General features: G+C 35.0%; 1 non-coding gene across 1 annotated transcript; it reads left to right on the forward strand.

Moving 5' to 3' along the window:
- The first annotated feature begins 7,790 nt into the window (after positions 1-7,790).
- LOC117098227 lies at positions 7,791-7,897 on the forward strand. Its single transcript, XR_004443268.1, has one exon. It is a non-coding gene; the product is annotated as a U6 spliceosomal RNA (small nuclear RNA).
- Positions 7,898-27,367: the final 19,470 nt, after the last annotated feature.

A 27,367-nucleotide genomic window follows, 5' to 3' on the forward strand; every position in this document is an offset into this window, starting at 1 on the left:
TTCCTTTTCAGTTTATGTGCCTTCTACTTCTCTCTCTCCCCTTCTCACTCTCATTTTTGCTTTATTGTACTGGCTGGAACCTCAAATAAAATGTTGAATAGCATTGGTGAGTTTGAATACCTTGCCTTCTTCCCAGCCTCAGTGGGAAAGTATTTACTCTTGCATCATTAAGAATGATTTTAGCTGTAGGCTTTTTATAGTTGCTGTTTATCAGTTTGAGAAAATTCTCTTCTATTTCTGATTTATTGAATATTTTTTATTATGAATCGTTGTTGAAATTTGCTAAGAAGTTTTCTGCATCAATCAATATGATTTTTGTCCTTTATTCTACTAACATAGCATGTTACTTTAAGCAGTTTTCATATATTAAACCAATTTTACATTCCTGGTATAAATCCAATTTAGTCATAAGTATAATCAAAAGTAAAAGTTTTTTATATGTTACTAGATTCATTTTGCTAATATTTTTGTTGGGATTTTTGCTTCTAAGTTCATTAGGGATAATGGTTTGTAATTTTCTTTTCTTGTAATGTCTTTGTCTGATTTTGGTAATAGGGTAATTGGATAGTCTGGGAAGTATTCTCTTCCTGAAAGTTTGTGAAGGATTAGTATTATTTACATATTATGTTAGAATTAATTGTTTTTATTTTTAAAAAAGTAAATCAGATCATATTAATTATTTGCTTAAATTCCACTTATGGGTCCACCTTAAATATTGCATAGAATCCAGTTTCCTTACGAAGGCCTACAAGGCCCAGTGTATAAAAAAAGCCTTTCTATATCTGACATCATCTTCAATTAATTTCTTACTTGCCCACTATGCTCTAACTATATAGGCCTTTTTATATACCTCGAGCACTCTAATCTTAGGGCCTTTTTACTTGATTCTTTCTATTCCTGGCTCTTTCTCATCACTTATATCTTAGCTCAAATGTAATTGATAGAGTTATTCCCAGTTTACTTGCCTTCATTTCTGCCCCAATGACTTTTTACCCCCTTATTCTGTTTTATTTTTTTTCCCAGTACTGTTCAGTATTTGACATTCTTATTTATTTGTATATTTAGCATTTATTATCTGTCTCTTCTCCCTTAAACATAAGCTCTGTGAAGGCAGCTATCTGACCTTTCTCATTTGTTGCTATATCCCTTGTACCTAGTACAGTGTCTGGTACTTAGTAAAACCTCAATCATTATTTGCATAATAAGTGAATGAAATGAGTTATTCAGGGTCTTGCTTGGATTTTGGAAAGATAATTAGATAATGTGATCCTTTCCAACAGTTCTTAATCAGAACTATAAATATTCTATTTTTTCCTTAAAATAGGCTGGGCATGGTGGCTCATGCCTGTAATCCCAGCACTTTGGGAGCCCGAGGTGGGCGGATCATGAGGTCAGGAAACTGAGACTACCCTGGCTAATACGGTGAAACCCCCACTCTACTAAAAATACAAAAAATTAGCCGGGCGTGGTGGTGGGTGCCTGTAGTCCCAGCTACTCAGGAGGCTGAGGCAGGTGAATGGCTTGAACCTGGGAGGCGGAGCTTGCAGTGAGCTGAGATCGCGCCACTGCACTCCAACCTGGGCGACAGAGTGAGACTCCGTCTCAAAAAATAAATAAATAAATAAATAAAATAAAAATAAAAATAAGTAACTTGATAGAAATCATGAGATCCACTTTTGTTGGTAAATAGCATTTACAAAAGTTTGGTATTAGTGTTGTCAAGACCGTATTGGTCACATGGAGAATAAGTAAGTAAAGAAGTGGTTGGGATCTTTAGGCTCAATTACTTCTTCCAATAATTAAGATGATTAAACAAATATTTCCCTTTGCTCATTTTACTGATCCAAACGGATCATACCATAACATCCTGGTGTGATCTGTGGTAACCTTAAGGACCTTGAAGCTACATTATCTTCCTCATTTTTTTCATTCATTTAAAATAAAAGTCAGCCTCTAATGGAAGATACAAGACAATTTCCATCTTCTCAATAAAAAGATCCTCTGGAAGTTTTTTGATTACTTAATACTTTAAACTTCTACGCATGTAAGTCAGATCATGTAATATCCACATATAATATTCAGTTAGAAATTTGGTTTTTTGTTTTTATTTAAAATCTCATCTTACAAAGTATTATATAAAAGTTGCTTTCTTTCCATTCATACATCACAGAATTATTGTATTCAGATTTATTTCAGTTATTTACCTCTTCCATGTCTGTATCAACCCTTCAACCTATTTTTTTTTTTTGTCATCAAATACCATTTTCCATTTAACAGATTTCCAAAGTAGCTCATTTTTAACATTAAGATACAGTGATCTTGGGATCAGCATATGATACTGTCTCTAAAAATTTTATTCTAAGCTACAGGTAAATATTTATAAAATATTTTAACATTTTATAAACATTATAAATATTATAAAAGTTTTTGTTTTTATTCACTCTGTTTACTGTATACTTATCAAAACACCACTTTGTATATGTGAGTGTTGTGGGTTTTTTTGGAACATGATCTTTTAAAAGCTTGTTTCTGTGGCCATAAGTCTTTTTGAATTGTAAGCTCTTATTCCAGGTAGAATTACTGAATCCACATTTAATATTTTAAATTTTTTGGTCTTTTTTCTTTTTTGTTGCTTTTTAAAAATCCATCTCATGATTTAAGCATCCCAAATTAGCACTGATTACAGACTAATATGTCTTCCCCAAACTACACTTAGTTGCTTAACATAAATATTGAATTCCCTTTAATAAAAATATTTTAAAAGCCCTCTAATACAGTGCAACATTCTTTTTTCTATGATATCATTTTGGGGGAGAATTCATGCTTCCAGTTTGGCCAGATAGAGATTTTAAAGAATATATTTGTGTCTTTTAGTTTTCAAACTTCCAGGAATATAACTTCTTTTTTTCCATTTGTTTAATGTAGATTTTTCTCTCCTATTTTTAAAAAATATTTGTGCAGAAGTGAGCATTTTATTTGATTACTTACTCTTCTGCTAACTACCACCATAAAGAAATCTACCTAATTGATCATACATGTTTGAAGTAAAGTTGAACACTACATGCTTTGTGAGAGTGTAACATCTATGAAAGTTGATTGCTTTGAAAAATCAAACAAAAGCAGGTGAATGACTTATTTACTTTAACGATATAGCATCCTAGTATTTGACATGTTAGGATTAATTTTGTAGTTTTAAATGCATAACTCAAATTTTTATTAAAACAGGAAACTTTAATATCTTTATAATTATAAAATCTTATTGTTAACAAATCTGTTAGATGGGCAGGTAGTTTATAGGCAATACCTATGCCAGATATTATGGTATAGTAGTTAAAGGTATGATTTGGAGCAAGGTATCCTGAGTTTAAATCTTGATCTTTCTTTAAAGCCATGTGATTTTTAGGAAAGTTGCTTAGCCTCTGTGTGCCTCCATAGCCTCATATATAAAATGAGAATGATAGAAATATTAAGTGAGTAATTTGACAAGCACAAAGAAAATGTGTGGTGCATAATAAATATTAAATAAGTATTTGACATCTTAAATAAGTATCTGATATTATTGTTATAATCAACAATAACAATAGAATGTCCAGTCAAGAACTTAAGTCTTTTAAAAAATTTAGTACTCTTTTCTGCAAACACTATGATGTCTTAAGAACTTAGTCTTAACACCAGCTCATCTAATTGTGATTCATTTTCCTTTTCCCTGTCAAACTGTTTTATTTTAAAATACATTTATTTGTTAACTACCATTAGTTAACTATTACTAGGTGGGATATATCTTCTGCCAATTAAATATTTATTATTGACAGGTGTATTTGAGAAAAATCCAATTAACTCTAAATAAGATGAATATAATAGGAAAAAAGCTAGTGTTTATTGATCGTGTACTTAGCATTGTTCTTCAAATTCCTTTTTCTTTATTTATTTAATTCCAAACTCTTCAAAATTGGCATTAAAACTCCAACTTTTACAGGTAAAGAAACTGGAGTTCAAAAAGTTATGAAAATTGCTAAAAGCTACCCTGGTGTAACTAGGATTTACAACTATTTGTAAATGAGGAGGGTAATTTTATTATGCAGAAAGAGGTTCAAATTCATCCTAGATGTTGAAGCTAAAGTTTCTGAAAATGCTGTTGCTTATGAAGGTGACAATTGGCTATGTTTCGCAGGCTTTGGGACAGTTTTTCTTTGTCTGTATATTGGTTCAGGCCTACTCTTGTTCTTATTTCAGCTAGGGCATCTTCCTGAATTTTTCAGCTGAGGTATCTTGTCTTGCTTTTGACCACCTCTAGGAGGTTGCATATATTCGTTATTAAGAATAACAAGGCACCTTATATTCCATGCCAACGTCACTTCTTTTTTTTTTTTTTTTTTTTTTTTTTTGAGACGGAGTCTCGCTCTGTCGCCCAGGCTGGAGTGCAGTGGCCGGATCTCAGCTCACTGCAAGCTCCGCCTCCCGGGTTTATGCCATTCTCTCGCCTCAGCCTCCCGAGTAGCTGGGACTACAGGCGCCCGCCACATCGCCCGGCTAATTTTTTGTGTTTTTTTAGTAGAGACGGGGTTTCACCGTGTTAGCCAGGATGGTCTCGATCTCCTGACCTCGTGATCCACCCGTCTCGGCCTCCCAAAGTGCTGGGATTATAGGCTTGAGCCACCGCGCCCGGCCCCAACGTCACTTCTTTATGATTCATTTGGACAGCTCTACCTACAGAAAAGCCTGGTTATCCTGAAAGTACATGCAATCCCAAAGATGGAACTTTAAAGAGAATAGATATGTGAATAATACATTGCAAATGAAGGTCAACTCCTAAATATCTAGATAGATTTTGATTCTACCCAAGACAGAACAATAAAGCCAAATTTGATGATTTCAGGTATAGCTGATTTTGAGCTGTTACCTTAAAACCAACTTGTGATTTCCTGTACAAATGAAAGATTGCATGACTTTTACAGTAAATGTTACTTAAAGAAAAATTTGCCCTTATAGTTCTTGGCCAAATATCTGGGGTCAGATGGAAAACCTTTGGAAGCTTAGCAATTTTGGCAGTTCCCCAGAGTTTAGTAGTAGTATTGTTTTAGTTTCCTAATAACATTTTAAATTTCCTTAAATTCTCAAGTGGATTATGTCATTTGAAAATATAGAATAATGTCAAAAAAGGAATATAATAACCTTGAGATTTTTAAATATTGAATTTGGAAGTTCTTCACACTTAAATACTTTAATATAGCAATTGGTTGATTTGGTTTTTCTTTCCATTGTATTTAAATTCTTACAGGAGTATTTTAGCATAATAGGTTGCCAGCAGGAGCTTAAGTAGTAAAAATAAAGAATGGGTGCCATTATAATTATTTTTGAGAAAATTTTCTCAAACTCTATTTCTGTATTCAATAACTATTTATTTGTGCATTTATAGTTTATTCATCACTGTATCTTTACCTAGATTTGTTTGCTGACTTCATACTCAAGTATAACTGGCTGCTGATAGATTTTTACTGAAAGATCACCCTTGAGGCACTTCAAGCTCAACAGCTCCAAAATCAAATTTGTTATTTTTATATTTCAATTTTTCTTCCAACTTCCTTAGTTTGGTCAATGGTGTCACCATCCATTATTTTTTCAAACAAGAAACCTTTTAGTTATATTTAAATTTTCTTTTCCACCTTCCATATCCAATTATTTACCAATTTTGATCCTGCTTTTTAATTTCTGAGATAATCTTTTTTTTTTTTTTGCCATCTCCTTGTTACTATTGCTATAGCTTTCAAATTGGTCTGCTAGCCTATTCTCATTCCAAACTCACCTACTGAACCTGTCTTCTATTCTGTCTTAGCCTAAGTCTTCCCCCAAAGCAGATCCTGAGAAGGGCTCTCATGCTGGTTGCTTATTTTGGGAGGTGATCCTAAGGAACAAGAGTGAGCTGCTGAGGAAAGTGAAACAAGCAAGGAGAGAGCAATGATCTGGGTGCCTTATCAAGCTGGGTCAACCGGTGCAATTAGCACCCCATCTTACTAAAAACTCCTGAGGAGCTCTGTAGAATCTACCTCAGAATTATACATCCAAGGGATGAAAGAAGGGAGCATTTATCTACTAGCTTCCATTCTGCACTGTTCTAGAGTTTCTTAAAGGTGCTAGCTCACATATTTTCAAGTTTAGTTGAACAGATGCCTGCATGCGATTATACCCGAGAAATTCAACTGCAGAAAGCAAGATAGCAGGGCTAACTGCATGGATGTTGATCTATGCCCTCACAGGCACCCACACTTTGAAGGTCCTAATGCTTGTTGCTCTTACTGTTTCAAAATTCATAATTATTTATGAACAAAAGATCTTGTGTCTTAATTTTCCACTGGACCTCTGAAAATTATGTAGCAGGCCTTGCCGGAGGCACAGTGTGTCCGATGTGAGGGATTTCCTGAAAGCACTTGTCTCCCATATCAAAAGTTGCAGTAAAACAGTGAGCCAAGATAATGTGAAGTAAGGCTTAAGAGGTATCCAGTACACATCCTGTGTCTTGCATCTATATCTGTGTGTCTATGTTTCTTTTCAAGACATGTGAGTCTGGGGCCTCTCTGCTTAGAAGGCAGTCCCTGAGGGCAACCATGTAGGCCATGACTCAGGCCTGGTTTGCTGGTTCCTCAGATTAAATGTGAGCATGAGGTCATAAGCATTTCTGAATAAGCCTTCTCCTGTCTTCTCTGCACCTCCCTCCACCCCCAGTTTTGAATTGAGGGACTCATCAGTCCTTAAAATCAGCTGGAGAGATACTCCACCAAGGTGGCAGATACACATATGGATGGGTAGGCCAGGAAGAACACTGCTTTTGCTTGCCTTTTTCTTTCCTTAATGTGGTGATTGCTGTTCCAATCCAGAGCTTCAAGAAGGAAGGGAAGCACAACCACAAAAAACGATTTAAGTAATTTACTGATAAGTATGTCTTTTCTATAACATCTTTTTATAGGAATCTAAAGGAAAAGGTACAATTTGGGTGTATAATCTGAAATGTCCTACATCCAACATGCTGTTATATTTTTACTGCACAAATACTTTTGTCAGCTTTTAAATATCAAGGATCTGGGAGTGTTTTGATTGGTTCTAAGGTGAATTTTGTTTTTGAGAAACAACAGAGGAAAAGGCTAGAAAGCACAAAGTGAAAAAAATACATTTTATAAAAGAATCAAAAACACTGAAGTACTCCTATAAGATGCAGAAAATAGCCTCAAAAGGGCAGATCTAAGCATTATTGGCCTTAGGTAACAAATGCTGGTGAGGATGTGGTGAAAGGGAACTCTTGTACACTGTTGATGGGGATGTAAATTAGTACAACCACTATGGAGGACAGTTTGGAGCTTCCTCAAAAAACTAAAAATTGAGCTTCCATATGATTCAGCAGTCCCACTGTTGGGTGTATACACAAAATAAATGGAATCAGTTTGAAGAGAAATCTGCACTCCTATGTTTGTTGCAGTACTGGTTACAGTAGCTAAGATTTAGAAGCAACCTAAGTGTCCATCAAGCAAGGAATGGATACAGAAAATGTGGTACATGTACACAGTGGAGTACTATTCAGTCATAAAAAGAATGAGATCCAGTCATCATTATGTTAAGTGAAATTAGCAAGTCACCGAAAGACAAATGTCTCGTGTTCTCGCTTACTTGTGGGATCTTAAAAACAAAAAAATTGAACTCATGGACATAGGGAGTAGAAGGATGGTTAGTAGAGACTGGGAGGGTAGTGGGGACCCAGGGGCAGGTGGAAATGGTTAATGGGTACAAAGAAAATAGTAGGTGTGCTCGCTTCGGCAGCACATATACTAAAATTGGAATGATACAGAGAAGATTAGCATGGCCCCTGCGCAAGGATGACACGCAAATTCGTGAAGCGTTCCATATTCCAAAAAGAAAATAGTAGGGATAGAAGGAATGTAAAATAGTAGGAATAGAAGTAATAGTAGAAATAGAAGGAATGATTAAGACCTACTATTTGCTAGCACAATAGGGTGACTATAGTCAATAATAACTTAATTGTACATTTTAAAATAAAGAGTGTAATTAGATTGTTTGTAACTCAGAGGATAAATATTCATGGGGATGGATACCCCATACTCCATGATGTGCTTATTTCACATTGCATTCCTGTATCAAAACATCTCATGTACCCCAAAATATATATACCTGCTATGCACTCATAAATTTAAAAAATAGGAAAAAAAATTTAAAAGAACACATTTCATTTTGTTTCTTAAGTGAAAATTGCCCCACAAGTTAGGGCATTGTCAAATATTTTTTTATGGCCCCAAATCTGTAATGCAACGCAGGGAGGGTTTCTAAGCTCTTCAGTCAGAACTATCTAGCAAGCTAAATATGGATATGAACCCAGCCCAATATTTTGCTCATTGAGTTGACAGTATTAGTTTCAGAATTTCAGTTGTAATTGAACTCTGAAGATAATCATTATCAATTTGTTTTCTCCCCACCATACCCCCTTTTTTTTGGTATGCAACTATGAAGAAATGGAGATAACATATGATGATTGTTTAGGACTGTTTTTTATAGTCAAAAAGATAAAACTATGTATGTTTAATTGGATTTTGGAAATAGTTACTGTTTAAGCATTTCTTTTGTGAATGTCTCTAGTTTACATGTATTCAATTTACAAGTAAATCATTGTAGAAAGAAAGTTCAAAGGATTTAATAAGATTTTGTTCATGTTAACGTGTACAAATCATGTGTTTATATACATATGCAGGGTACAAATAAATGTGTTTATATGTGTATAAACACATAAATAAAAACAGGAATTATTCAAGCACAGGAGTATGAAAGGCTATTATTATTATTGTTTTGAAGTGGTGTTTCTTCTCCAAAGAGGCAAATAGCTACATTCCACTGAATACCTGATTTTTCTTTGTGTCATTGTTGTAAATTAACTTGTTGTGATGATCTACATAAAAACTGATGACAAATTATTTTTGAAAAATGTGGATACATTCATCATCATCAGTTGTGATCAGCTAGAGTGAAGATATTCTTTGAGAATGAGGTGTTCTAAATTAAGACGCTTAAAAAGTACAAATAACAAAAGCCAACTGAGCAAAACCTCCAGCTTTTCAGACTTGGTATGTGAATGTGTCCATTTTTAATGAGGAAAATGAGGTCAGCATCAGTTGAGAATTTTCAGAACACAGTGTGCTGTACCAATTAGTGAGTCTTCTCAGGAGGCCGCAGCGACACAATTCTTTATCCTGCTGCCAGGTGGCGCTGTGCAGTAGTAGGTACAGTCTTGCGCACGGCATAAAATGTCTGCTCCTGACATGGCAGTTTAATTAATTGTATTACTGACCCTGGTAACTGATTCTACTGGAAGTGAGAAAAAAAGTTATTTTCCAAAGTTCCAGAATTCTAAATCATCTCTGTATAACTCTAGTTAAATCGGTCTTAATCCTCACTTTTGGTGGCAAGCGCCTGTGCCTGTGAATAAATCTTAAAAGACTAGATAAAAGACTCATGGTTTCCAAAATGCACTAATATCTTTCATTATAACTGGTGCTTATGCCTTATAAACACTCGGCTTTGAATATAAATAAAACAGTATTGAAATAAAACTCTTTTGTTGCCAATAGAATGCTTTTTACTTTGGAAGAGTCAGACCAGAAGGAATTTAAAGGCAATGAATAGAGGAAATATCTTACAGCATTAGTTTAACACGTGTAAGCACACAGTTTAATTTTCTTTTTTTTAACAGAAAAACCTTCAATATTTTTTCTTCAAAAAGTCTATTTTTGCCCATTTATTCCCCCAAGGATAGTTATAATCATTCTTAAAATGGTCAACTTTGTTTTTTATTTCTTTTGACATGATGTAATTTGGTTCTTTTTCGTTGTTATGATAGTGACCTGACTTCAAAATTACTCTTAAATAAATCCTCAGATAGGAAGTTCCCCAGTCCAGTGCAGTTGGCATATATTAGATCCAAAATTATTTTAAATGTTTGATTTCTTTGACTGCCATTACAAATTTAAATCCCCAAGTTGTGTAAATGTATAAGGCAAATGTGCTCTTTGAGTATGAAACACCTATCAGAAATATGATGTTTTGGGTTTTTAAGAGACGACATTTTAAAAATGTGAGCATTTTTGCAATCTTTGTGAAACAGGACAGTTTTTCTTGTTGTCAACCGTATCTTTTCATGTTACAGAATCATCTAGACATTACAATGGTTAACAAAACAGGTGAATTTATAGATATATCTTGATTGTATTTGTATTTATCAAGGTCCATGGTTTATAGAAAAAATTTCCAGAGAGAGGGGGCCATATTTAGCAGCAATTACTAAGTTTTTCATGCAAAACTTACTATGGCACTATGAAGAAATTCGAGTAGTATGAATGTGTGAATCGGTTTCATAGTGTTTGAAAACGGAAATATTTTTATTGAATGTTAATTGGTAGGGACATATTTCTTAGAGTGGTTCTTATTGAATATCCATACTATGGTGGAGGCAGTTGAAATCAACTACTGGTTGGACAAGAGCTGTGGCTTCAAGGAGATTTTAGTTTAATTGATGACAGAAAATTCTATTTTGAAGGGAGTGTCATAGAAGTAAAAGATGTTTATCAAAGAGTTACTGAGGGCAGTATAAATATTTTACAATAAAATGGAAGCTTAGCAAAGTACTGACATATCCCTATAATATGCCACTTACACATCATGTTTTTAAGAACATATAATGGTATGGATAAATGCTCACCATTTATAATTGCAAAAAATAAAGGTAGGATATAAAAGAGCATATAATCTTTCTCCCTAACAACACACACATACGAGAAACCCAATTTCGTATTAAATAATTATAAAATATACATTAAAAAGATTTTAAATATTTTCATCAAAATGTTAAAAGCAAGTTTTTTCTGGGTAGTAGGATTTTGAATGACTTTTTTTCTTCACATTTTGTGCTCTGGAAAATTTTCTTCACTACATGTATTATTTTTATGTTATGAAAAATGCGTTTTCTTTTAAAACAGCAACATAAAAATTATAATATTATGTTCAGAAGTGCAAGATTTTGCACTTTTGCAACATTTTGCAACATGCAAACATTTTATTGTCAATATGTTTTATGAAACTGATAAAAAAAAAAATCTGGTTCTTTGCAATGCTACTAATGTGTAATCTCCCCATTACCCTGAACCTGGGCTAAATTTTTACTGTGCAATATCTAACTGGCACTATTTTATATAATCATACCTTTTTAAAGATCTTTAGTTGCAATACATTTTGGTTGTTTTGATAAGTAAATTTCTTTTACGTAGTTTTAAATGCAAGCTTAATTTTGCCTTTCCACTGATTCATAATATATAGGCGAGGAGAGACAAAAGTGGCATGAATAAATGTGGCTAAGGAAATCCTATTGAATGCTGGTTTCTAGGCTTCATTTTGTACTAATTGGCATCATTTTTTGAGCAGTCACTGTGTGCCTGGCATTGTGCTTAATAGTATTTTAAAATACTTTATTTTATTTCATTTCCATGTTAACTCATGTTTGAGTTCATATTGTTCATATTGTTATTTCTATTTTATAGGCAAGTAGTTGGTTCTTGGAAAGCTGGTGGTTTACCAGAGATCACAGCATCTGAGACTCTTTTTAGACTTAAAAGTTTATGTTTTCTAATTGTAAATTAATCAGTTGTTTTACCACATAAATTACTTTCTGGGATTTAATTATTTTCTCATATTTAAATTATAGGACTTCGATCAGGTTGAGGGGGTGCTCAAACTCTTCCTAATAAAGAGCTACTATAAATTTTTCCAAAATTTTATGTTTGTATTTGGGGCTAAACAAAGTGTACTGATTACCAAGTTGCTGAGAGTGAAAAAAGCTTGGAAATGGAACAGATAAGTATACTTTTTACATTGTTAGTACATAGGAAGTAACTGTCTAAGATCTCTGGGTCCTCTAGGGAACTTTCAGACAATACCAGTTAGTGATTCTCAATGTACATTTTACTGGCCAAAATATATGTTAGTTAACCTTCTATTTTTAAAAATAATGTGTGAGGTCTGTTTTAAAGAGTGTCTATAAGAAGGATATAGCAGTAATAAGAAGGATTAGTTACAAGTAGGTAAGGGCAGAATTATTTGTTTGTTACAAAAAGTCCAATAATGTTTAAGGCAATGATTGTCAGGTTAGAAAACAATTCACTATAGTGAAAAAAAGTAATGCAATGAAAGAAGAAATAATAGAATCTCATAATGGGAGAATAAGCTCTATATTTGAAAATATTTTGCTGAGAGCACTCTGATACCAGGAACAGATGAAGTGAGTGACCTCGCAGGGCTTTTCTAATTTCTGTGATTCCGTAACAGAATTACAGAAAGATACCTTGCTTATGACATTTCTGGATTTACATTTTACCACATAATGAACTGCTGAATGATTTTGGTTGAAACAGTTTCCATATTATTGGATGAGTCACCTCATTATTGAATGGAATAACTCCACAAAGATCAAAACTGGAACTAAACTTTAATGATTTTCTAAGTTCATTTTATAATCAGTGATGCAATGCTTCACATTCATATTCATAAATATAAAAGGTTTTGGGGACTCTACATGTGATCAATATCATATGCCATTAAACTTATGCAGTTTATTTTTATAAAATACAAAAAATGACCAGAATGATATGGAAACTGTAGAGTGCATATTTCCTTTTTATTAGTACTTTTTTCTCCCATCTCATACAGCACCCAATTTAGGGCAAAGACAAAACGAAAGTGTATCTTGAATATGCATCACAGGATCCAAAAATGAAAAGAAATTGGATTTGGATAGCACTTACTCAATAGACAGATATGATACATGGTAAGAAGGTGCACTGTCTGCCCTGTGATAGATTAAACTACTTTGTAGGAAAATTACTGTGAGCCAGTCACCACCACCACCGTGGCTAAATCTTTAATAAAATTCTCTTCCATATTCAGGAGTGAGGTATGAAGTACACAATAAGCAAAGTGAAGTAGAGTGCCATTTATCAAACACCGACCAGGTCTGTAATCTTCTGCTTTATCCTTTCTTTGTACTTTATTTCTTTATTGTTACAAGGAAGGATATTTACCCAGAGCAGTGGGCATGAAGCCCTGATAACCCTCCTCCTTCCTGTCTTTCCCCTTTTCTTATTCCTTTTCGTCAGCCTTGTCAGTATAATTTGTCTCCTTCTAGGTGGTCTTTTGCTTGTTTGGCATTCTTTTTTCTCTTCTTTTCTCTGCCTTTCTTTGAAATGTGCATTCATGATATGGGAAATGACACCAAAACTACAGGAAAATGCAATGGGAATGCTAACAACTACAATGAAGGGCTGTCCAGGATGCATTCGGTAATGACTTTGAATGCCTCTTGGCAAGATAGCAGTGTTAAAATGTTGTAGACAGCCCCTGGGTGGCAGTGCACAGCCAGTCCTGATGCCACAAAAGCATTTTCAAAGTAAAGATTTTATATGTGGGTGTATGTGTATATGTGTTATATATATGTGTTATATATGTGTATATATAATGTATATGATGTATGTATGTGTAATATATGTATGTTTCTATATATGACATAAGTATGTGTTATATGTATATTTGTATGTGATATATACATGTATCTATGATGTAGATATGTGATATGTTGTATGAAATATTTTTATTATATATATACACACACTGCATTTTTACCCAGCTGCTCCCAAACTAAAGAATTTAAATGTAACTTTCTCTTTGAATAATACAAACTCCCTATCTAATTTATCTCTTATTTCTTAAGTACAATAATGATAATTTTGCTAAAAGTAATTTGCATGTTTAAAAATCATATACTAAAAAGGTCCTAGATATTCTGGCCATGTGATAATGTCTGAAATGTCTTTGAAACCATGCAGATATAAGTACAGATGCAGAAGAGTCTAGAGGGTAGTGAGAATGTGGCTGGAGGTATTTTGTGCCCCTCAATCTGCACACTGCCAGTGTATGCAGCAGCCTTGGGGGTAAATTATTTTTAGTACTATTATAACCCTTTTTTATTGTTTGAATAGCAGTTTTATGACAAAACATTTATAGTCAGGCTGCCTTTGTACTTGACTGAAAGAGAGCAATCATGGAGAGTGATAAGGCAACAATGGTAATGATAACTGCATTTATAAAGATGTACAGAATTTAAATGGGTGTGCTAAAATAGACTGGCGGTAGTTCTCTATCTGAACCTGGAGCAGAGATGGGCACAATTCTTGTGGCAGAGATGCTTTTGTTATTTGGAGTAGATGACAGAGAGAGAGTGTGTGTGTGTGCGCGCGCACACACGTGTGCATGCTTTCCTTTGTCGTTGTTCCTTCCTTTCAGTTCAATGTACCTGATATGTAGTTGTAGGGTTAGTAATAACAAACAAATAAATATCCTATATTCAGATTGACAATTATCATAATTTTGTGAGATTATTATAAAATGCAACTGCATTTCTGCATAAACTATTCAACTGAAATATTAGTTCTTAAAAATTATGATTATTTGCTATTATCTAGCATTGGTCTATTTGTCTGCCTCTTGAGAATCTACCTCTCATGAAAAATTGATAATTTTCTCTTAGAATGAGAGAAGGATGGAGGGGAGGGTGCGTATCTCAAAGCATAATTCAAGAGTGAGAATTTATTCTGTCTGCTTGGTACCAATGGTTTTCACATATTTTTACAGTTTCATCAATGTTCTTTATTTCTAATGTTCTGACCATAAGTAAAAGTTAAGTTTCTTTGGGTCCAGTTACATTCCTTCCTTTCTTTTTTAATTTTTACGTATTTTGTAGCATTAACATAATGGATATAACATAATAAAAAGGGTTGACATCGTGCAATTGTCTTGTGCTCTACATAAAACTAAAACTATACAAAGTGGGTTAGAAATAGTATCTTCTCTTCACAAGGTATCCCCAAGGTCTCTTAAAATCAGCCATACATTGTTGAAGTCTATATTTTGTCTTCCTTGGCCCATTCTCCTCTTCAGCAAAGTTAGTAACTTCCATCATGAAGGGAAAAAAATCAATTTACTTATGTCCCACCTTGTTTCAAAAAGAAATTAAGGTGACTTACAAAGATACATAAAATAAATTTAAAACTAAGTGAGGGAAATGAAAGCCAAGGGAAAGCCAGAGAAGGAGGGAAGGGTGGAGAATAGAGTGTAACTATGGAACCAAATGCCTATTGTGAACCCCTATGTGCTTGTGAGACTTGGGCTGCACATTTAGGTTTTAGCTCTCCAGCAGCCAATACAAAGATGGAAACAATTCCAATATACACAGAGTCAACATCAAGAGAATAAATAGATTTCTTGGGAGACGTGCAACTATTTCAGGGTATTCAGACTTATAGGAAATTAATCTCCTGGGTCGTAATAGAACACTGTGTAATCCCAGGAAATACATTTCTTAACTATAGCCTATGGTAAACACATACATTAAGTATAATAAAAACTAGTGGTAGCATCTTGAGAAAGCAAAAGGCAGTGAAAGCAAAGTCTGAAGTTTATTCATTCAGTAGTCATCTATTTAATGTGTGCTCTGTACTCTGCAACAGGCAGGAAATGAAACAGTAGAACAGTAGTGAGCAAGAGCCATAGCCTCCTGCCCTCATCAAACTTACAATTCTTTTACTGAAACTGACATTGACAAATTAGTTATGTGTGGGATGAAAAATCCTGCAAGTGGTGAGAAGGAGGAGACTCAGCTTAGGTCTGATAGTCCAATCTAATCATCAGGTAGATGTCACAAAAACTGGAGCTACATAAAATGTAGACAGCTGTATACAAATGGCACTTCTTTTTTTAAAAAAAATATTTTAGGTTTGGAGGTACATGTGCAGGTTTGTTACATAGGTAAACTCATGCCCCGAGGGTTTCATGTACAGATTATTTTGTCACCCGGGTACTAAGCCTAGTACCCATTAGTTATTGTTTTGGCTCCTCTCCCTACTCCTACTCTCCATTCTCAAGTGGACCCCCGTGTTTGTTGTTCCTTTCTTTGTGTTCATAAGTTCTTATCGTTTAGCTTCCACTTATAAGTGAGAACATGTGGTATTTGGTTTTCAGTTCCTTCATTAATTTGCTAAGGATAATGGCCTCCAGCTCCCTGCATGTCCCTGAAAAGAAAATGATCTCATTGTTTTCCATGGCTGCATAGTATTTCACGGTCTGTATGTACCACATTTTGTTTATCCAATCTGTCATTGATGGATATTTAGGTTGATTCCATATCTTTGCTATTGTGAATAGTGCTGCAGTGAATATTCGTATGCAGGTGTCTTTATAGTGGAATGATTTATATTCCTCTGTGGATATACCTAGTAATGGGATTGCTGGGTCTAATGGCGGTTCTGTTTTTAGCTCTTTGAGGAATTGCCACCTGCTTTCCACAAAGGTTGAACTAATTTATACTCCCACAAACAGTATATAAGTGTTCCCTCCCTTTTTTTTTTTTTACAACCCCTCTAGCTTCTGTTATTTTTTTATTTTTAAAATAATAGCTCTTCTGACTGGTATGAGATGGTATCTCATTGTGGTTTTTATTTGCATTTCTCTAATGATCAGTGATATTGAGCTTTTTTTCATATGTCTGTTGGCCACCTGTGCCCTTTTTAGAAAAGTGTTCATTCTTTTGCCCACTTTGTAATGGAGTGGTTTGTTTTTTTCCTACAAATTTGTTTTAAGTTCCTTATAGGGGCTGAATAAACAAGCAATGGGGAAATGGGTCCCTATTCAATAAATGGTGCTGAGATAACTGGTTAGCCATGTGCAGAAGATTGAAACTGGACCCCTTCCTTATACCATATACAAAAATCAACTCATGATAGATTAAAGACTTAAATACAAAACCTACAACTATAAAATCCCTGGAAGACAACCTAGACAACACCATCCTGGACATAGGAATGGGGGCAAGGATTTTATGACAAAGACGCCAAAAGCAATTGCAACAAAAGCAATAATTGATCTAATGCGACCTAATTGAACTTAAGAGCTTCTGCACAGCAAAAGAAACTCTCAACAGAGTAAACAGAGAACCCACAGAATGAGAGAAACTATTGGCAAACTGTGCATCTGACAAACAGCATTTCTATGAATGCAGCTTTTAATTTGCGTGGGATAGTGGTGAGTTCAAGATGTACTTCCTGACAAGTCTGAAAAGTTCACTTTTTCTGGGTTGCCAGTTGAGAACAAAGCCACATGCCTAAGGAGTCATTTGAGCTGTGGCTAGAAAGACAAGACAAATTGAGAGAACTTCATATTTAACCATATTCATTTGCCTACATGAAGGAGAAAATAAAGAAATGTTTATATTTGCATTTTGGCCACCTAATTCTCCCATTATGAGTCTCTTATCTTGCAATGTGTTTAGTCTTTTCTTTAGTATTTATTTGTGGAGTGTAACTCACATATTAACCTATGTCTTTAGAATTTTTAAACATATTTTCTTTCAACAGTCACTGTGAAAACCATGCTTCAGAAAAGAAATTTTTTAGAAAGCATGGTTATTTACCAGGAGAACACATACATCTATTTGAAAAATAGAATTTTATGACATCAAGGAATTTGTTTTTCATTAATCATATAATTAGACTGTGAATGCTCTTGTTGTGTTCCTATTTAAGTTGTTATTAAAAGTATTGAGCAGTTTCACTTTAAAATATGGAAATACAACATTTCAAGCAATCTATCTTTTTGGTTCCATGTGTCTCCAAGAATGGTCTTGTTTGTTTAGCTTTTAAATTCTTTTTACAGATCCATAATTAGCTCTCTTCAAATGATTTGTTTGTTCCTCTTTTGGAACTGTTTGTGAAAACAGTGGGGAGGGAGGAGAAAGATGTCTAGTGAAATGATGATGAATCCAGTATTATGATAAAAAGATGACAAAAACCTCCCAGCAAATTCTGGCTTCATGGTAAGATAGAAAGAACACCTAGTCTTTGGTAAGCATTTTTGGATAATCAGGTCATGTTAACTTATCAGGAAGACAGTTGCTGTTTAGCATGAGATTGTTTACCAACATGGAAGGGATTTGGCAACTTCTCTCAGAAAGTAATTCTCAAGCCTAACTATTTTGCTTAGCAACCGTCCTATCCTGCCTTACCTATATATACAGGCCCTGCAGTGACATTGAGCACCCCTCCTCCTTTTTTTTCCACATTCTATTGTCTTATTTGCTCCAAAGTAATGGAATAAATAAATAAACTTTATTACTATTAACTTGAATTTAGAGGGTTTAGAGGAGCTCTGTGTGGGATAATGGAACTCATCTCCTACACACTGACATATGAGAGGAACCAGGATATCTTTCTTTAAAATGGATTTGCCTATGAGACATGGGGATAAGAGAGACAAGCAATAGTTTCATCTCTTCTCTGAGTAATCCAGAAATCTTAGGATCTTCAGAATATTCCTAAAAAGAAGTCACCATGCTGTTCTCCATCCATCTCCAGCCCCCACCACCATCCCCAGTTTTAAGCTACATGAGAAATACAAAGCATTTGCCCTCCTTTCCTCTCGAAAAAAAATAAGCCACAGAAATAATAACATTATTTTTAATACTTTTACAGCCTGACTATGGGAGATCGAACTCATTTGACTCTGACTGCTCCTTGAGAAATAATAACAACAAAAAAGAGATTTCAAAAAAGATATTTTTCCCCCTGAGTCATTCTAGTTAATGTTTATTTTCTAATTTATGTCTCTCTTGGGGTTTCAAAACAGTGATACAGAGGTGCATCCAAAAATTATAGAAATGCCTTTAGACTAACTAGAGATGGCCATACATGAAATTAAGCAAAAACCTGAAACTCTTTTTATTGTTACCTAATGTTGTCTATTGCATGTAACCACTATTAATTCTTCATGGAGCTCTGGTTTCGCAGCATATATAAAACTATTGTTTAAAATGGATAAGTGGACTTTATAACTACCTGAAGCTTATATCCATTCTTAAAAATGAAGGATGTCTCTATGGCATAATACTGGTTTATTTGAACATTAGAGATTCCAGTTTAAACTTAAGCATAATTAATTATATATAATTATATAACTATAGCACTAAGCAAGTTTTATTCTAGTTGGCAGGTTACTTTCAGGTACATAATGACAAAAATAGATTTTTTTTATATCCTTTTATTTCTTCCTTAGCTTCCCTAGCAAAAGCTTTTGGGCAAGACAGAATCCTATAGGACATATTTCCTTCTAGACCTCATTGAGAAAGACTTAAGTGTTAACCACATTAGGACATTGAGAAATAATACACATGTTACTTATGAGAAGAGGAAAAATCAAATAACAAGAATAAAGAAAGAGGAACTAAAGAAAGTGGTAAAGAGGGAAGAAAAATAGGGAAGTGCTTTAAATCTAATTAAAAAGCAAAAGCTTCAATACAGCATTGTATTTCAAAGCAGATACATTTCTTCGTGGACATATATTTTAATTTTTGATAAAGAAGATGATGTTAAAAACTCTTAAAGACTTTTTTTGTCAGGTAAGAAATATTGCCCTACAAAATGGGATTTAGTAACTAACTTTTGACTCAAAATAAGATGTTCACAAAATAAGAAATGATTGGAAATAGCCTCCTCACTCTAAGGGGGAAAATCTGCCTGTTTATCTATTTTGAGAAGTAGCAGTAGTTGTTACATTTCAGACATTCTTTCCTAAAGAATATAATTGTAAAGATGTTGCAGACAAGAGTTTTTTATCTCTTCAAATTTATCTATGCAACTTGTCTGCATCTTTACTATGATAAAAATCTCCCCCTCTTCTCACCGTTGTTGTTGTTGTTGTTTTTTAAAGAGGATAAAAGTTTTATCTTATATCCAGAAAGACAGTTCTTCTATGTCCAACTTAGTTGATAACCAAAAACAGTGTTTTAAGCTCAGTGGGGTAGATTCCATAAAGGGATATGGAATTACCAAGTAGCAGGTACTTATGGATGTTAAATACATCAGTTTCTCTTTTTCATCTCTGTCTTTTCTTTGTTAAAATGATGTCTGCATGCCCTTTTCATGTACTATTGGGATATGATGTTGGCTCCCAAGAGAGGATGCTATGATAGGCAACATGGCAGCATGCAGTGTGCTCTCCAGGAATACCCTGTGTTTACATCTTTAAATGCTACATAGAAATTGTAATCCCAATAGTTTTGCAAGATTAATTTGTCCACTGTGTACAATACATTAGCAACATCAATTCTGAGTGGCTGTCTGGTAGGGATTGTGACAGTACTCAGCTGTGGTTCTCAAAAAGTCACACTATTTAGCAAAGATTTTACAGAGTGAATTCTTCACCTTCCTACTGACTATGATGGTTAGGTAGAGGTGATACTGTTATGGGAGGATAGGTAAAAGTTTAATAATACACACTCACTTATATTTAATCCAAATAGAATTATAATAACAGAATTTTAGAATTGACGGCATTCTTAATGGTCATTAATTCTCACCGTCATTTTATAGGAATGAAGAAATAAGACTTAAAGTGGAGTTCTGAAGGCCCCATGTTATTGGAAGAATAAATATCATAAATCAGATCTTAAAAACTAAATTTGCTGCCTTTTCCTGGCTTTGGGATTTTTAGTGATATGATTTCCTCTCTACTTATATATTACTTTATATCGAGTTTAGGTTGAGTAAAAGCATAACGGTCATGATTTTCTTATGCACATATTAATTCCTTGACCACTTGCATGATTAACTTTTCGAATCTTTTTGGCTCATGCTGAACATTTTCTCAGGAGGAATTTCCTAAAATTACACTTTTTATTACGTTAGTCTGTTTTTGATTTGTGGAATTGTAGAAATCAAATGAATCCCTGAAAGAACACCCAGTGCAAACTTCTTACTTTACAAATGAGGGGACTGAGGAACGGAGGCATTTTTTGTCATTGGTACCAGACCCACAGTCAATAACTAAGTGGAGATGAACGTGCCAAGTTCTGTGACTCAGTCCATTGCCCTTTATAATCTTCTGCATTGTATTTTATCCACTTATATTTTATAAAAAATTAAATTACGGTATATTTCAAGCATACAGAGAAGTGTTGGTAGGATCTCTGCACTGGAGTCCTTAAAATCGTAATGTTTTGCTCTGTTTCCTTCCGGACATTTTGTATCTTTATTTTATTTTTATTTATTTATTTATTTATTTTGAGACGGAGTCTCGCTCTGTCGCCCGGGCTGGGGTGCAGTGGCGGCATCTCAGCTCACTGCAAGCTCCGCCTCCCGGGTTTACGCCGTTCTCCTGCCTCAGCCTCCGGAGTAGCTGGGACTACAGGCGCCCGCCACCTCGCCCAGCTAGTTTTTTGTATTTTTTGGTAGAGACGAGGTTTCACCGTGTTAGCCAGGATGGTCTCGATCTCCTGACCTCGTGATCCGCCCGTCTCGGCTTCCCAAAGTGCTGGAATTACAGGCTTGAGCCACCGTGCCCGGCCTGTATCTTTATTTTAAAGAGTAAACAAGACACAGTTAAGCTGCTTGTGTGCTTCTGTCCCTCTTTTCTACTCCTTTTATTTTAATATGTATTTTTTTCAACTTTTGGTAAGAAAAATTGTAAACATGGTAAAGCTGAAAAATCTTACAGTGATCATTGTCTAAACAACTATCTGGATTCTGCTATTAACATTATACTATATTGCTTTGTCACATATCTACTCATCTAGTTATTCCTATGTTCCTCAATATATCTATTTTTGGTTGCATTTCCAATGAAAGTGCAGACATTAATACACTTTCCCCTGAACACTTATCATGCATATCACAAAGTAGTATTCAATACTTTTGATATTTTTTCTTTTGATGTAAAATTTACATGCAATGAAATATACTTATAAAAGGTGTACTTTCAAGTTTTGACAATTGCATCTACCTGTGTAACCACCACGGTGATTTTGCTATAGAATCTGCTATAGAATTTGCTACCATCTCCCAGAAAATTCTCTCATGATCTTTCTCAGTCAATTCTTGCCCCAAACCACCCAGAAATAACCACTTTTATTTTTTTGAGATGGAGTCTCACTCTGTCGCTGAGGCTGGAGTGCAGTGACGTGATCTCAGCTCACTGTAACCTCTGCCTCCTGGGTTCAAGCGTTTCTTCTGCCTCAGCTTTCCCAGTAGCTGGGATTACAGATGTACCACCACAACCGGCTATTTTTTTTTTTCTTTTTTGGGGGGGGATATTTTTAGTAGAGATGGGGTTTTGCTATGTTGCCCAGGCTGGTCCCAAACTCCTGACCTCAAGTGGTATGCTGGCCTTGGCCTCCCCGAGTGCTGGGACTACAGACATGAGCCACTGCACCCAGCCCCACTGTTTTGATGTTTTTCACCACTAGTTAGTTTTTCCTGTTCTAGAGCTGAATATAAATGGAATCAAAATGGAATCTGTTTTGTATGAAGCTTCTTTCCCTCAGCACAATGTTTTTGAGATGTATCCATGCTATTGGATATATCAATAGTTAGTTATTTTTTATTGCCAGGTATTATTCCATTGTATGAATGAATCTTGGTTTGTTTTTCCAGTTCTCTGTTGATAGAATGTTGGCTTTCTAGTTTTGCTCTATTATAAATAAAGCTGCTATGATAGACAATCTAGCGATGCTATAATTACTGTTACAATTTATTTTTCCATAAATTTAATTTAAATTATCCATGTCTTTATATTGAAAATACATCTTATGCAGATAACAGAGTCTTGCTTTTTAAATGTCTGATGACCTCTACTTTTAAATTGGAGTTATTAATCCACTTATAGTTAATGTAATTATTAATATCTTTGGATTTAGGTCTATTACGTAAAAATTTTATTGTTTTTTCTTTCTCTGTTTATCTGCGTACATTATTAACCCTACAGTTTAAACACAGATTTAAACAATATATGATAAATAAATTAAAGCAAAAAAGTAGTCTTTTGTATTTACCCAGATATTTATAATTTTCCTCATTCCTTCCTAAAGATCCAAGTTTCTATCTAGTATTATTTTCCTTCAGCCTGAAGAACTTTCTTTAGCATTTCTGGCAATGTAGGTCTTTCTAGTAATAAATACTCCTAGTCTTCTCTTATCTAAAAGTGTTTTTATTTTGCCTGTATTTTTGAAGGATTTTTTTTTTTCTGGATATAAAAGTTCAGTTTGACAGTTTTTTTTCTTTACGCACTTTAAAGATGTTCTACTTTCTTACGCAGTTTTTGTTTCTGATGAGAGCACAGCAGTTATTTGAATTCCACATCCAATGTGTTATTTCCTCTATTTCCAAGATTTTATCTTTGTATTTGGTTCCCACCAGTTTGACTATGTATGCCTATGTATTATTAATTTCGTATTTATTCTGTTTGGTGTGTTGAAATAATTGAATTTGAATTATTTCACATTTCACTAAATTTATTTAACTAAATTTATGTTTTTCACAAATTTAGGAAGTTTTTGGCCAATTTTTTTTCAAATATATTATCTCTACCATTCCCTCTTCTCTTTCTGGGACTCCACATAACCCTTGTGTTAGTCAGTTTTGCATTGCTATAAAGAAATATCTGAGACTAGATAATTTATTTTAAAAAGACGTTTATTTGAGTCATATTTTTGTAGGCTGTACACAAAGCATAGTGCTGGCATCTGCTTCTGGTTAGGGTCTCAGGAAGCTTTACAATCATTGCAGAAGGTGAAGGGGTGCTGGCATATCATGTGATGAGAGAGGGACAAGAGAAAGAGGGAGTAGGTGCCTGGCTCTTAAACAACTAGATCTCACATAAGCTCAGAGAGTGAGAACTCATTACCATGAGGAAAGCACCAAGCCATTCATGATGGATCTGCCTCCATGACCTAAATACCTCCCACTAAGCCCACCTCCAACATTGGAAGTCACATTTCAACATGAGATTTGGAGGAGACATGACATCCAAACCATACCATTCCAGTTAGACATTTTGATAATATTCCACAGGTCCTTGAGGTGCTGTTCAGTCTGTTTTCAATCTTTTTTTCCCTTTTTCTTCTTCATTTGGATAGTTTCTATTGCCCTATCTGCAGGTTCACTCTTTCCACTGACATCTCTACTCTTCTTATAAGCCCATCTAGTAACATTTTTTTAAATTTGTTTGTTTTTGAGATGGAGTCTTACTCTGTTGCCCAGGCTGGAGTGCAGTGGCGCAATCTTGGCTCTCTGCAACATCGGCCTCCCAGGTTCAAGCGATTCTCCTGCCTCAGCCTCCCAAGTAGCTGGGACTACAGGCATGTGCCACCATCCGCAGCCTTCTTCTTTTTCTTTTTTTGTATTTTTAGTAGAGATAGGGTTTCACCATATTGGCCAGGCTGCTCTCAAACTCCTGATCTCATGATCCACCTGCCTCAGCCTCCCAAAGTGCTGAGATTACAGGCGTGAACCACTGCTCCCAGCCTCTAGTAACATTTTAAGATCAGATTTTGTACTTTTCAGTTTTAAAATTTCGATTTTAAAAATATAATTTCTTGAGTGATGTCACCCAGATGGCAAAGTAGGGGACACTAGCCTTCATACCCCCACACAAAAACAAATATAGACAGCTATTCACAAACAGAAATAGCCCAAAGAGGCTCAAGTTCACATTAAAAGATCTGAAGCAATAGAGTAGAACAAATACACAAACAACAGCAAAGGAGAATATCCACATAGAAAGTATTGTTGATGAGATTGGCATACCTGAGATACCAGGAAACAGCTAGGAGCAAAGAATGAAAAAGCAGATTATCGCTATTAGCTACAGGGTGGGAACCACCATGGTCCCCATCAGCCTACTCCACTAAGAACACAAGGATGTCTTGCCACTCAGGTAACCAAGAGCTATTCCTACTGGGAACCCCCAGAAAGGAGGTGATGGTTGCACATCCCTTTCCTGCTCAAGAAGTGGCAACTGTTGAGCTGCTTTGGGAAAGGAGTCACTGCCTCTCTCACCCTATGCATGCTTTGATGCTAGACATTGGCTGTTGTGGAAGTGCTCACACTCCAGACCAGGGTTCTGCAGCTGCACTGAATCCTCTCACAGCTTATACACTGGGGCCATTGTCATATTGAGCTGTTTCACCCTCTACACCCTAGAGCCAAGCCCTGATGCACTTGACCATGTCCTGGGTACCAGCCTACCTACTACAAAGAGCTTGACCCTGCCTTCACCCTGGAGTTGCACTAATTGTGCATACATCTGTGCTCTCATTTTGGCTACCTGGCTACTTCATAAGCATCTGTGCTTCAGCTACTGTTACCAAGGCAGCAATAGAGGTGCCTTAGCCTCATGTACTGACTCAGCTGCCATAGAGAGCTAGACCTTACCCTAACCCTGGAGCCACTGTCACTTTGTTCATATATGTGCTTCCATTCTTGGCTTTCCAGGCTGCTTCACAAGCATCTGTACCTTACATTCAGTTACCAACATGGCAGTAGAGATGCCTGTGCCCTGGTTTTCAATGCCATTACTTGCTCAATCCCAGAGTCATAATTCCTCCATTCATGCCTGAGCTTCAGACCTCAGGTCTGTGACTCTTGCAGGGGTGCCATTCATCAGACACCAGTTCCACCATGACTGCTAGCAAGCTTATGAGCCAGACATAGTACCAAGAGGGATCCCCTGACCACAACTTTCCTGGTGGGAGAAAAAGAAATCGTGAGGACCTTAGCAGCCATCACCACCAAAGACCCCAACAACCCTTGCTGTCACTGCAAATATCCACATACTGGCTGCTGAGGATCCCTGCAATATTTATCAACACTGACTTCAGCTGACACAGCTGCACAGAGACTACACAGCTGACACCCACACTGGTACCAGAACTGCTGCACTCCACCCAGCAAGTGCCCTCATACTACCCAAAGGGGAAGGTCTCTCCACAGGAGAGCTAACCTGTAAAGGCTATAACTGGTTACTGCTCTGTCAAATGCACAGACATCAATATAAAGCAGCAAGAAACATGAAAAACCAAAAACACATAGCATTGCCAAAAGAAAACAATAATCTCCCAGTAGTTAATCACAAAGAAATGGAGATATATGAAATGAGTGAGGAAGAGTTCAAAATAGTTGTTTTAAGAAAGCTCAGTGAACTACAAGAAAATACAGAGAAACAATTCAGTGAAATTAGGGAAGCAATAAATGATCAAACGAGAAATTTAACAAAAATTTAAATTATTTTAAAAAGAAACTCAAAAGCTTAAAAGTACAATGAATAAAATAAAAAATGCAATAAAGAGCATCAGCAGTGACTCAATCAAGCAGGAGATATATTCTGTGAACTCAAAGGCCAGTTATTTGAAGATATATAATCAGAGGAGAAAAAAGAAGATAAAAAAGAATGAAGCAAGCTTATGGGACTTATGGGACAGTATGAAAATAGCAAATGTTTGAGTTTTAAAAGTTGATGAAAGAGAAGAAAAAGATAAATGGATACAGTTTACTTAAAGAAGTAATATGTGAAAACTTTTTAGATTTGGAGAAAGATACACACAGACACACACACACACACATTTGACCTTCCTGTACCTGGAAATAGATATATCTATATCTATATGTATATAGATATATCTATATCTATATGTATATAGATATATCTATATCTATATGTATATAGATATATCTATATCTATATGTATATAGATATATCTATATCTATATGTATATAGATATATCTATATCTATATGTATATAGATATATCTATATCTATATGTATATAGATATATAGCTATATCTCTTTCCTGTACCTGGAAATAAATCCTGTACCTGGAAATAGATATATATTTCCAGGTACAGGAAGGTCAAATGTCTCCAGTCAGACTCAACCCCAAAAAGACTACATCAAGACATATTATATAACAAAATTGTCAAAAATGAAAAAAACAAAGAGAGGATCCTGAAAGCAGCAAAAGAAAGCAAATAACATATAAGAGACTTTCAAGAATTTTAGCAGAGGATTTTATAGGAAAAACTTAACAGGCGAAGAGAGAGTGGGATGATATATTCAAAGTACTGGGGAAAAATAACCTGCTAACCAAATATACTGTGCCTGGAAAAGTTGTCCTTCAGAGATGAAGGAGAGATAAGGGCTTTCCCAGACAAAGAAAAGCTGAAAGAGTTCATTGTCAGCAGATCTGTCTTACAAGAAATGCTTTAAAAAAGTTCTTCAAGCTGGAAGAAAAGGACATTAATTGGTAACACACACACACACAAGAAGAAAGTATAAAACTCACTGATAAAAATAAGTCAAATTCAGAATACTCTAGTACTGTATAGCGTGTAAATCACTTATATCTTTAGTGTAAAAGTTAATAGACAAACTTAAAATATTAACAGCTATAAT

Source organism: Trachypithecus francoisi, unplaced genomic scaffold, assembly GCF_009764315.1.
Source record: "Trachypithecus francoisi isolate TF-2019V2 unplaced genomic scaffold, Tfra_2.0 Lachesis_group15, whole genome shotgun sequence".
NCBI lineage: Eukaryota > Metazoa > Chordata > Mammalia > Primates > Cercopithecidae > Trachypithecus > Trachypithecus francoisi.